At 41.0% G+C, this 11472-nt stretch overlaps 1 protein-coding gene across 2 annotated transcripts in view; it reads left to right on the plus strand.

The window, feature by feature from the left end:
- The window catches only part of Entrep2 (endosomal transmembrane epsin interactor 2), a 410933-nt gene that overhangs the window by 225738 nt on the left and 173723 nt on the right, over positions 1-11472 (plus strand). The window lies entirely within an intron of this gene.

The raw sequence follows: 11472 nt of genomic DNA on the forward strand, positions 1-11472 counted from the left end.
AAAGCTGAGTCTTCTAATTTTACTTCATTTAATATGGGTATGTGTTAAGATTTTCCTTTTGGGTATACCATGTGGAAAGGAGTATGGACATTTCCTGGTAAAAGCAGATTTTGTAGGACAGAAGGAGTAGTGTTCCTGCTTGAGGGTCTGATGAACTTTCTAGAAGCCCTGGGAAGGCAGATTCTGCAACAGTGCAAGTAGCTGAGGCCTGACTGTCACCTGTGCACATGAGGTTCAGCTGCCCTATCTGTAGCGCTTGGTCACATCACACAGGTTCTTCTCCTCCAACTTGACTTTCTGCTAATTACAACCTCACTTAAGATATTTGAGAAGAAGCCCTTAAATTAGATGCTGTGTGATCTTGTTAGCCAATAGTAAAATTATTTGGTCAGAATTCAGAGGTTGTGTCACAGTTATATAAAAGAAAAAAAATGATTATTAAGTTTTCACTTATAGCATTAAATTTATATGGGGTGTATTCTTCCCTGATACTGATGTTTAACTATATGATTTTATTCCTATGATTTCACGCAGCTGAAAACATTCTTCTGTGAATTCTTGTGTTCATGTTCCTTGTTTGAATTCTTTTCTAAGGCCTTTGCAGTTTTTCTGCTGAGGTTGAATTTTTGTCGAGGTTGTGTGAAGTCACAAGCCACATTGCAGAAGCCACATAACCCTGTTTCTATTGAGCTGCTTTGTAAACCACAGGGATTCTTTCGAAGTTCATTCCAAAGTCTGTCACTCTAGTATTCAAAGTATCTCAAGACTCAATATCCCCTCAGGCTTAAAGCCAAAGCTCCTCTGATCTGAGATCATCTCCTGTACCCAGCTCCTCCTTCTGGCTTCCCTCATTACTGAGCTCCTTGCTGGTCCCAGACTCTGGAACCTTCCTTCCCCCATAGATGCAGTGCTGCTGCCCTGATCATTAAGTGTTTGCTCAAATGTTAAAATTGTATTCAAAGTTGCTTTTCCATCTCCCAGCCTTCCTCCCTGTTATAATTTTCTCTTCTTACCATGTGAACTACTCAGCTTAGCATTAGCATAATGAAATACCCAACACAGGCTACTTATGAAGTAAAGGGAGGTTTATTTTGGCTCACAGTTCTAGAACTAAAGTCCAAGATAGGGTGTCCCCCTTGGTTTGGGCCTCTGGTGAGGGAGGCACTTCATGGTGGGAACTTAACAGTGATAGCTCACATCTCAAGCCAGGAAGCAGTGAGAGAAAAGGCACAGGAAGGGTCCTACAGTTCCTAGAACTGTAGGAACCCAATGACCTAAGGATGTACTACCAAGGCCCACCTCTTAAAGGGACAGGGAAACTTCCAATAGTGCCATCCATGGACCTTTGGGAGCCACTCATTCCAACCATAGCATCAGCTTTAAATATTCTTATGATTTGTTTAGTCTCTTGCGCTCTCGCTCTTTGAGGTTTACCGGTCGGTTTTATTCATAGCTGCATTAAGAGTAGCACCTGACACTTTGATGACAGAGTTGATTGTATTTTGGACTGAATAGATGAACTCAGAATTTGGAAACTTCAAATTGATTTTTACCAAACCTAAGTGCAAGACTGGACATTTTTCTCCTGACAGTGACTCGTTCTCATTGAAGCCCACCAAATACTTGTACATCTTCCCGATTAAACTCTGGTTTCGTCACTTAAACCATATTCCTTCCCTGTTCATCCCAGTAGTTCCTCCTGTATATTTGTGACAGCTGATGCTGCAAGCTTCCTCCAAACATTGATAGTGAACAGGACGTTTGTTTCCTGATAGAATTCTTACATCAAGGCTCTGTGCAGCAAGAAAGAAATTAAGACCTGACTGATCTATGCCACCTGAATGTATGGTGTCTACATCACCTTTACCCTATCAGTGGACAAAGAGCATGTCCTGCTGCCACTGCTGTTGTGAACTGGCATCGACCTAATGAGTCCCTGTAGCACTGCTTGGTGCTAGTTAGCCCTAGTCTTTGTTTTACAACAATATGTGTCCATCTTCTTCTACCGTTTTCTTGTCTCTGAAGTTTAAGGTAAAGAATTATTTCCTCAAAGCAGAATGTTTTATTTTTGTGATCCATTTTAAGATGAAGTCTAAGTTTCACTTTATATTATGTACATAAAATATAATAATGACGTCATGAAGACAAAAGTGGAAAATGAATGATGACTTAAAAATTAAGAAACCACGTACGTGCAGTTCCGTATGGTGGTTCAACTTAAAATTGGTTCAGCTTTACTGGGTGTGAGAGTGATATGCATTTAGTAGAAGCCACACTTTGAATATTGAACTTTGATCTTTTCCTGGGCTACTGATAAGCAGTATGATCCTCTCTGGCAATGCTGGGCAGCAGGCAGGAGTGAACCCCAATCCCAGCCAGCTGTGCGATCAAGAGAGGAAAGAACCAATACTCTGGTGCATTGTGTTGCTGAGCTATGAGGTTCCATAGGTGTATTTGATGCATTTCCAACTTATAGTAACTTCAATTTACTTTGAGTTTATTGGAACATCACCCCATCATAAGTGCAGAAGCATCTGTATAAGTCAATAAATTATTCCTTTTCTAGAAGACTGAAAACAAGGAAGATCAGTTTCAAACCCTATGATAACAGGGCATTTCAAGTGCAATGCCAGTGGTTTTGTGTGTCAGGCCATTCTGAAGTGAATCCAAACTTTTCTTATGTAGTTATAGAATACTGATTGGAAACAAATCAGTAGATCAGTTCTTATCTATGGCTTAAAATTCCCATTCATGTTCAAATAAACTGGAGAGGAGTAGATTTGATCAGAACTTTTACTTAAGGTCACTTGTCCCTTTTGGAGTTTTGACTCAGTTTTAGTTTATCACCAAGAATCTTTAAGATGAGTAATTGCAAAATTGGAGTATTTTATGAAGTTTACATGATCTTAATTAAAAGCAAAAGACTCACTAAATAATATCACCATAAATCTTCTTGGTTTACACAGAAGATCATGAACTATAATTAAAGATGACAGGAAAGTGAAGTGATGAATTTGGAAGTCAGTAGAAAGAACTGTTTGAAGCTACATAAAAATACCCCTTCATGGAATTGTTCCATAAAATAACAAAGAATTTAGTTAAATATTTTACTTAAATGGCCCTAATTTTTGCAGAAAATGGAAACCAGTGGGCATGACTTTCCTTGTAAAACCAGATTTCACCCACTGACAGCTGTCCCAATCTGTTGGTTCTCTGCTGCCATCTTGGGGTGTGTGTGTTGGGGGTGAGGGCCGAGACAGCTAAGATTCACATTTTTGTGCCAGGTTTTCTATCTTGGGGAATAGAAATCAGACTGGAGGACCCTTCTTTTCTTTTATTATTTTTTTTAATTGTGGATGGACACAATGCCTTACTTTATTTATTTATTTTTATGTGGTGCTGAGTGCCTCACACGTGCCAGGTGAGTGCTTTACCACTGAGCCACAACCCAGTCTGGAGGTACCTACTTAATGGGGCCTAGTTGGTGGCATTTCTTAAACACTCAGAGAATGGCCTTAGAAACTGCTGATTTTTCTGTCTCCCTTTCTTTGCTTTTGGCTACTTCCCTGGGTTTCTGGCTTTTCTTTTCCTTCTTGACTTCTGCTTTCTTGGACTCTCCAAAGTTCCCACAGTGGCATTCATTACACATTCAGCTTCCTCTTTAACACTCTGAAGGGCACCTGCCTGAATTGAACCTTAGCTGTGCTGCTTAGTAACTGGACTTTGAAAAGTTCCATATTTTCTTTGGGCCTCCGTTTTCTCATTTAAAAATAGAGATAACCATGGTAATTTGTTGGATTGTTGTGAGGATTAAAATAGTTAATAATAAAATGTAATAAATGTCAACATCGTGATTTTATCCCACTGGGGCATGTAATTGAAGGTTAGTGGCATGTCCTTTAGGAGAAATGAAGTGATGACAGAGCAGGGACCTCAAGTCCTTGGTATCATCTTGGGTGTAGATTCCCCATACTTTGAGTTGTTTTAAGGTTGCTTCAGAAGCAGAGCCCAAGACAAGGAAGCAGGAGTGAGAAACTGGAAGGGTGGGCAGGGATAGGGGGAAGGTTCCCTAGGGGGCATTAGCAAGATTGGGGGCTTGGGGGCTTGAATGCCCTGGGATGTTGTCCTAGAGACTATAGAATGTCCAGAACTGTCCCATGAAGGGATCAGGACAGGATTTTCTCTGCTGGTTTCTGTGACCTGCCCTGTCTTGGACTGAGCATTGCATTAGGTCACATTAATGCTCCATGTTCCAGAAGGCCAGGTGGATTTCTAAGGGTAGTAGGGACTATGTTTAGATGGCAGAGAGACATGGGGTAGAGCTGAGGTGGGGTGCTCTCAACCCTCTGCAACCTTGACTGCTCCACCCAAGGGCCTGCCTTCATTCTTTTCCAACTCCAGGCTGCTGCCCAGTCCCTCTCTGCTAGGCTTTTCACATGAGAGTCCATGAACAGAACAGGTTTTAAGAGGTGGGAGGAGGCCGGGGGGCCTTAATTCAAGGAAACCAGTGGACAGGGTCAAATGCAGCTTCAGTGACAGATTTTAAGTACTCTAGATGTACTCTTAATTCAAGGTCATATGTGTCTCTTAAGTCTTCTCTCATTAAAAACTAGAGTTATGGAGGAGGAACCAGCATTTATTAAGCACTGACTACTTACAGACATTTGTAACTCTAGAAGTCTTTATTGTATCGGGATTTTATCACAGTCCTTTAAGGTGGGATGATATTATTCCCACTTGATGTAGGGAAAACAGGCTTGGGACATCTTGCCTAAAGTTTTGTGAGTGAGACATCTTGTCTAAAGTTTTGTGAGTGACAGAGCTGGGGCTTAAACAGAAGCCTGTATGTGTGTGTGGGTGGAAGTGTGCATATATCTATGTGTGTCTGTTTGTCTATATGTGTGGTCACACATGTAGTTGATTGTGTCTGTATGCTGGTTGTATTTAAGTTTGTGATTGGTATATATGTCTGCATGTATGTATATGGTGTATTACTATGTGATTTGAGTGTCTGAATGTGTGTGTTGTGTATATATATATGGTTACATGTATCTGCATTATTTGTGTGTGAGATTTTGTGTGTGTGTGTGTTGTGTGCGTCTCTATGTGTAATTGTATGCACATGCATCTGTGTGTCTGCATTGTGGCATGTGTCAATGTGTCTGGTATGTGTTTGGGTGTATGTTTTAAAAATACATAACATTCTGAAAACCTCCAGACATCTGATTTAAAGTTTGATTCCTATCAACTCTCCTACTCCTGACCCTACAGATGGGAAAAACATACCTTGGGTCAATCTGCAAAAGGGCTGAGCCCTGGGCGGGGCTGAAGTAATCAGGCAGGTTTCTGTGTTACAGTCTTGGGAGGAATTCCTTCTAATTTGGGGAACCTCACACTTTGATCTTAAGTCCTTTACTGGATGAGGCCTACCTACATTATGGAGGGTGATCTGCTTTACTCAATCTATTTCTTCCATCACAGCAACATCTAGACTGGTTTGATCAAACAATGGGGCCCCATAGCCTAGCCAAGTTGACAGAAAACCATCTTTCTTTTATGAATATGTAAGCAAATAGGAACATTATTTTTTCACTTATACTTCACTATATATCTTTGCTTTTCCTGCTGAACAATACATTTGGAGAGCATTTTAAATCTGGACTAAAGAACTTCCTTATTCCTTTCTCCTGGCTCATGTAGTATTCTTGGCAGCTATAAAATATTTGAATAAATGACTACATCAAAGAAAAACCTTTTTCATTTCTAAACAAATAATCACTTTTTAAAAAGCAAACAAATTCAAAGCCAAAATAAACTGGGGAAAATGTTTCCAATTCAGATCACACTTAGTTCCTACTTTCTAGACATTTCTAGTCCAAAACGTAAATGGATGCAGACAGAAAGCTCACACAGAAAGAGATGCAAATGACCTTAACCACATGAAAATGTGTTAACCTCCCGATATCAGAAATTCTTATTGAATAAATACTGAGACACCCGGTTTTATCTATCAGATTGAGCAAAACTCCACACGATGGATAACATAATATTTTCATAAACCTGTGGGAAAACAGACCATCTCATTCTTTGCTAATAGGCACATAAAATGGGACAGACCCCAGGAGGACAATTTTGCAGAATTAAAACAACTATAGGTTAAGTTACACTTTGACTCAGGAATCTCAGTGGTAGGATTTGATCCTGTAGGTAGGGCTGTACAGCTGGGAAGTGAGACCTCACTGCAACATTGCAGTTAATGCAAAAGACTGACAGCAACCAAGAATTAATCATAGAGGAAGCAGAGGATAAACTATGGCATGTGCATGATGGAATACCTGCAGTTGCTTAGAAATTCTGTAGGACTAAAAGCTTGCAATAGGACCTTACAGATAATGTAACTAAGAAGCATGGAATATGTATCAGTCCCTTTCTGTCACTCACATATGTGCATATCAATTCCTGCTAGCTCTTCCTTGGGAAGTAATTTACATAGCAGGCACAATCAGGGCACCTTTTGCCCTGCATGGAGCCTAGACAAGGGCTGGAGTCTACTGTCAGAGGTAGGAGTGGCCTTTTCTACTTGCAGCAAAACCCTTGTGTGGCTTGAGGGCCTGACCAGTTTGCTTCTATAAAGATAGGGTCTGTTGATAACTCTTCTAAAAGCTTTCAATAGCTTCTTGTCTCATGCTGGGAAAAAGAAAAATAAAAACATTTTCCTCTAGCCTGCAGTGCTTTGCCTAAACTGTTTACTTCATCCAATGATGCTCTGGGCTCCAACCCCTCCTAACATTTCAGGAACTTTCCAGAGTTTCCCTCTATGCTTAGAATGTGATTCCCTGGCTCCTTTTATATAGGCTCCAGGCCTAGATGCCACCACTTCCTCCACTGAAGCTCCTTAGGACTCCCCAACATGTCACCTGTCGCACAAGATGTAATCTTTTTCTCCTTGATGCTCTACCTCCTGACTCTGACTTCCAGGGGACCCTGTTTGTGAGGTACCTAGAACATGGAGCCTGCATTGCATATTGTGGAAGTGACCAGCTTTGCAGATTGCAAGGTGATCTTCCAGTTCCAGTCAGAGTCACTTTGCTGAGCCCTGCAGGGTGTTTCTGCTTTCACTGGCACATGTGCCCATCACCCCCATGTCTGGCCTATGCCACACTCTTCAGCCTTGCAGTGCCTCCATGCCCTGGAGCTGAATAGCCTCAAGAATGCCTTATCTTCTGCTCTGCATGCAATTAATGGAGGAGTAACAGATGTAATGTTGAAAGAATGAGTGGACGTGTGAACAAAGCAAATGAATGAACAGAGGAATAAATGCCAAAATGAATGGCATGTGATAGGAATTAGGAATTGTACATTTTAGCTGCATCTCTACTGTAAACTAGTGTGATGGGCAGAGTTACATCCACTAGCTGGGCTTTTGGGGCACCTTGATCTCTCCTCAGGAGTATTCACCACAATGGCACTTCCCTAACCAGCTCCTCCCACTTCAGTGTGACATGGAATCTCACTCTGGCTGCTTCATTGATGTGTCCTAGCTCATACCCTAGTGCCTGGCATATATGAGTCATGAATAAATGAAGTATGAAATTGATAATGGAAAACCAGACTAGAAACAAAAATGAGAGGGCATAGAGAGAAACAGGAATAGACATGGGAACCTTGAAATGGTGCTGATGATACTTCTTTTTCCTTCCTTCCTTCCCTCTTTCCTTCCTTCCTTTCTTGTTTTGTGTGTTGCTGGAAATGAAATCTAGGCTTTATGCATTCTAAGCATGTACTTTATCACTGAGCTAAGACCCCAGCCCCAGGGCTGATGATTCTTTGAAGAGGTTTTGGACTTTTCTATCAACCCATCTCTTACGAATGTGATTTTCTTGGGCACATTGCCAGCTCTTCATTGTTGTCTTCCTGCTTTTTATTTTTTTAACACATTAGCAATATTCTGGGTAACTAATATTGGATGCTAGGTGATAGTAGTTTCTAAGGCTAATAAATGTTTCCAATTAAAATAAAATCATAGCATTAGAGTCATGAGTAGCTGTAAACCTCTGTGTGTCACAGAATTGCCCTCACAGACTCTTCTGTGTTTAACGTGCTGAGAACAGCTCTTGTTCAGTAAGTTTTTGATGTACTGGCCTCACTAAATGAATCTGCAATTCATTTAATCAAAAAATGATAAAGCATTCTTCTAAAGGGTCTCACCTCTCACTTGCCCTCTGCCCTGCCACAAATCCTTCTTTCTCATTGTTACCACCCTTCTCAGTGTTCTCCTATGCCTCTCCATTGTCCATAGAGCAAACACACCTCACTAGCCTGCAGCACCCTCTGTGTGGTGTTTTGTGTCTGGGATCCACATCTTGCCCACACTGGCTTCTTCCTGAAGTGCTTCTTGGAGTCATTCCATTCAGCAAACTTCTATTCATCCTGCAGGGCCCTCTGAAACATTGTCCCTGATCTCTTCCATCCCCTTACCAGGTTGACTTCACAAGGCATTTCTCCATGCCACAACAAAACCTGGTGTATGTATTAGTTTGGATACAGGGTGTTTTTGATCTCCTTTGGGGCAAAGTTGTAAAATCCTGGCAATTTTGCTATCTTCCTCTGGATCCCATGGTTGCATTGGATTGACAGAGGTTTTAAGTGCAATTTTATCTTGCAGCAACCTTGAAGCAGAAACTCTGTTTAACCTCAGTGCTTGATGAGAATCTTAAATATTTTATCCTCATACAAATCCAAATCTGAAGCTACACCCAGCTAGAAAATCAGAATACAATAAAGTATACACACACACACACATACTCACACACACACACACACACAAAGAATTTTTTATGGCAAAAGTGCCCATCTATGCCTCCATGTGAAGCAAGGCCATGGCCAAGGACATTGGGTCATGTCTGATGACTGAGCCACTCACAGAGCAGCACCTTTGCTATGGTGTTCCATTTTCAGGTCCTACATGGACCACATTTTACATAAGCAGCTTATTAAATGGTAACATTTTCACAAATTAATCAGTGACTTTATAGTGATGAGATTACATGCCTTACAGTGACAGTTCTTTATATTTGAAAATCTTCTTAATTAGACATCTTTCTCTGCAAGTCAAAAGATGTAATTTATCTTGAAGTTATGCATAAATTGGAGCACTGCTGGGTGCCATTGCCGTTGTCATTAAAACATTATTTGGTAAATTAAATCTGTATTTAGTTCAGATCTAATGACTGAAGCATTATTGTGACAGATGGCAGAGGAAGGACTGAGCATGTTACAGTGTATGGCTTCCCTTTCTGTCTTTACTTCAAAGCACATTCCCAGGTCCTAAAGCTGTAGGACTGTCCCCGTGAAGCACAGATCCTTGAATGGGCTTTTGCACATCTCCTCTGTCTATTCACAAGGAAAACTCTGCATGTTCCACCTCCACGTCTCTAGCCATTAGAACATAAACCTATTTCTTTTCTGCTTTCTCTTTACCTTTTCACCATCATGATGAAAACTTCTCAGAAAGAAGGCCTGGGCTTCACCCTCACCAGCCCTTACCATCAGCATCAGAGCTGAACCAAGAGCCTCATCTCCGCCAGGCACAAGAACATAGTTGGGCAAAATCATAAATAGCCATCTGATCATCGATGGCCAGGTAGATGGAGAGGCCAGTGTCCTCTTAGGAAATATAAAGAAGCAGCCCTGCATCACCACCACTTCCAGGGTAGCTCCCTGTGCTGTTTGCCCTCACTGGAGACCACCCCTCTCCACACAGTCAGTCCCTGTTTGTCTATTCCAAATCCTGTCCTGCCTATGACCACCCTACTCTTTATTCCTTAGGTCCAGAGAAGCTGTGGCACCTGCTCTCCTATCACTCTAAATAGTCCCCTGCCAGTAGCTTTGGTGCCATCTTGGCCACATCCAGCAGCACTGCCCCTTCGTTATGGGTTCAAAGTACCACTTTACTTCTTTCATAGCTTTTCTGTGCAGGCACTGAGTAACATATACAGGCACATCTATACAATCTATATCAGATTACATCATATATGTATATTATGTGATATAATACACATATATACACATACACAGTTGACCCTCCATATCTGTGTGTTCTGCATCCATGAAAATACAGAGAGTATTCAAAGAAAAAAATTGTATCTTTACTGAGCAAGACTATTTTCCTTATCATTATTCCCTAAACAATGCAGAAAAACAACTATTCACATAATGTTTACATTGTATTAATGTTATAACTAATCAAGAGATGATTTAAAGTATATGGGCGGATGTGTATAGGTCTATGCAAATACCACACCATTTTATATCAGGGATTTGAGCATCTTTGTGTTTTGGTTCCCATGGAGGGGGTATCCTGGAATCAGTCCTTTTTAGAAAACAAGGGACAGCTATGCACACATACAAGCACACACACACACACCTTAAAAAATCCTTACAAAAAGTGATAGGTATGATAAAAATGCATTGGACAGATAAGAAAACTATCTTTTCAAAGAGGTTGAATGATTTTGTCAAAGTCAACTGAGCTGTAAAACATCACAGCCTGCCATTCAACAATGGCAGGCTGTGGAGAGAATCCCAGCTCTATTCCTGATCCACTTTGGGATCTGTGCCTCAGTTTCTTATTTGTAATATGAGATAATACCTCATGGGGCAGTTGTGAGAACTGATGGACATGATGTATGTAAAGTGCTCAGCCAGTTTTGGCATGTAGTAAGTCCTCAATGATGCTAAACTATTATTGGTGTGTGTTGTTAACTTACTCCCCACTGGGGTTGATCTCTAAAACATTAGCATTCAGCCACAGGGAATGTGGACACACTGTCCTCTTCCACCATTTGCTGTAGTGATTTATTCAGTTTTTGCTTCCCCACCTCCCTATCTTCACTGCAGAATTAACACAGCCTCCCTGTAACCAGTCCAAGAGTGGGGAAATCTACATAAAAAGGCAGGCATCTCACGCTGACAGCCTCCCTCCCAAGCTAGCTGAGCTGGAGGCTTGTGAGTCTCCAGCCACACAAATCTCTCTCTTCCCACATACAGATCCACAGACAGGATTTCCTGTTTTCTGATTTTATTTTGCATGGAAATGAATTTATACCACTCACGGTATTCTGCAACTTTGTACTTTCACTTAGCATTGGCACATTCATCCAATCAATCAATAGAGCTCTAGTCAATTTGTTTTTAATGGCCATATAATATTCTTCTTTGAAGGCTGTAGGAAATGCATACCTCAAATTAATTTTCCATGCTACACATAATTTTTTTCCTAATGTCAGAGTAACTGAAATAAAACTTCATTTCAAACAATCAAGCCAACCGCTTATACCTAAGATCTCACCTATTTTGCAGGGGATTTGGAGAAGAGATCTGTAGGAAGCCCACATAGATGCTGGGGTTAGAGTAGGGATGAGAAATGTGGAGACATATACACAGCACAGATGAAAGAGCCTGGGCATTGCC

Source organism: Marmota marmota, unplaced genomic scaffold, assembly GCF_001458135.2.
Source record: "Marmota marmota marmota unplaced genomic scaffold, marMar, whole genome shotgun sequence".
In the NCBI taxonomy this organism is placed as follows: Eukaryota; Metazoa; Chordata; class Mammalia; order Rodentia; family Sciuridae; genus Marmota; species Marmota marmota.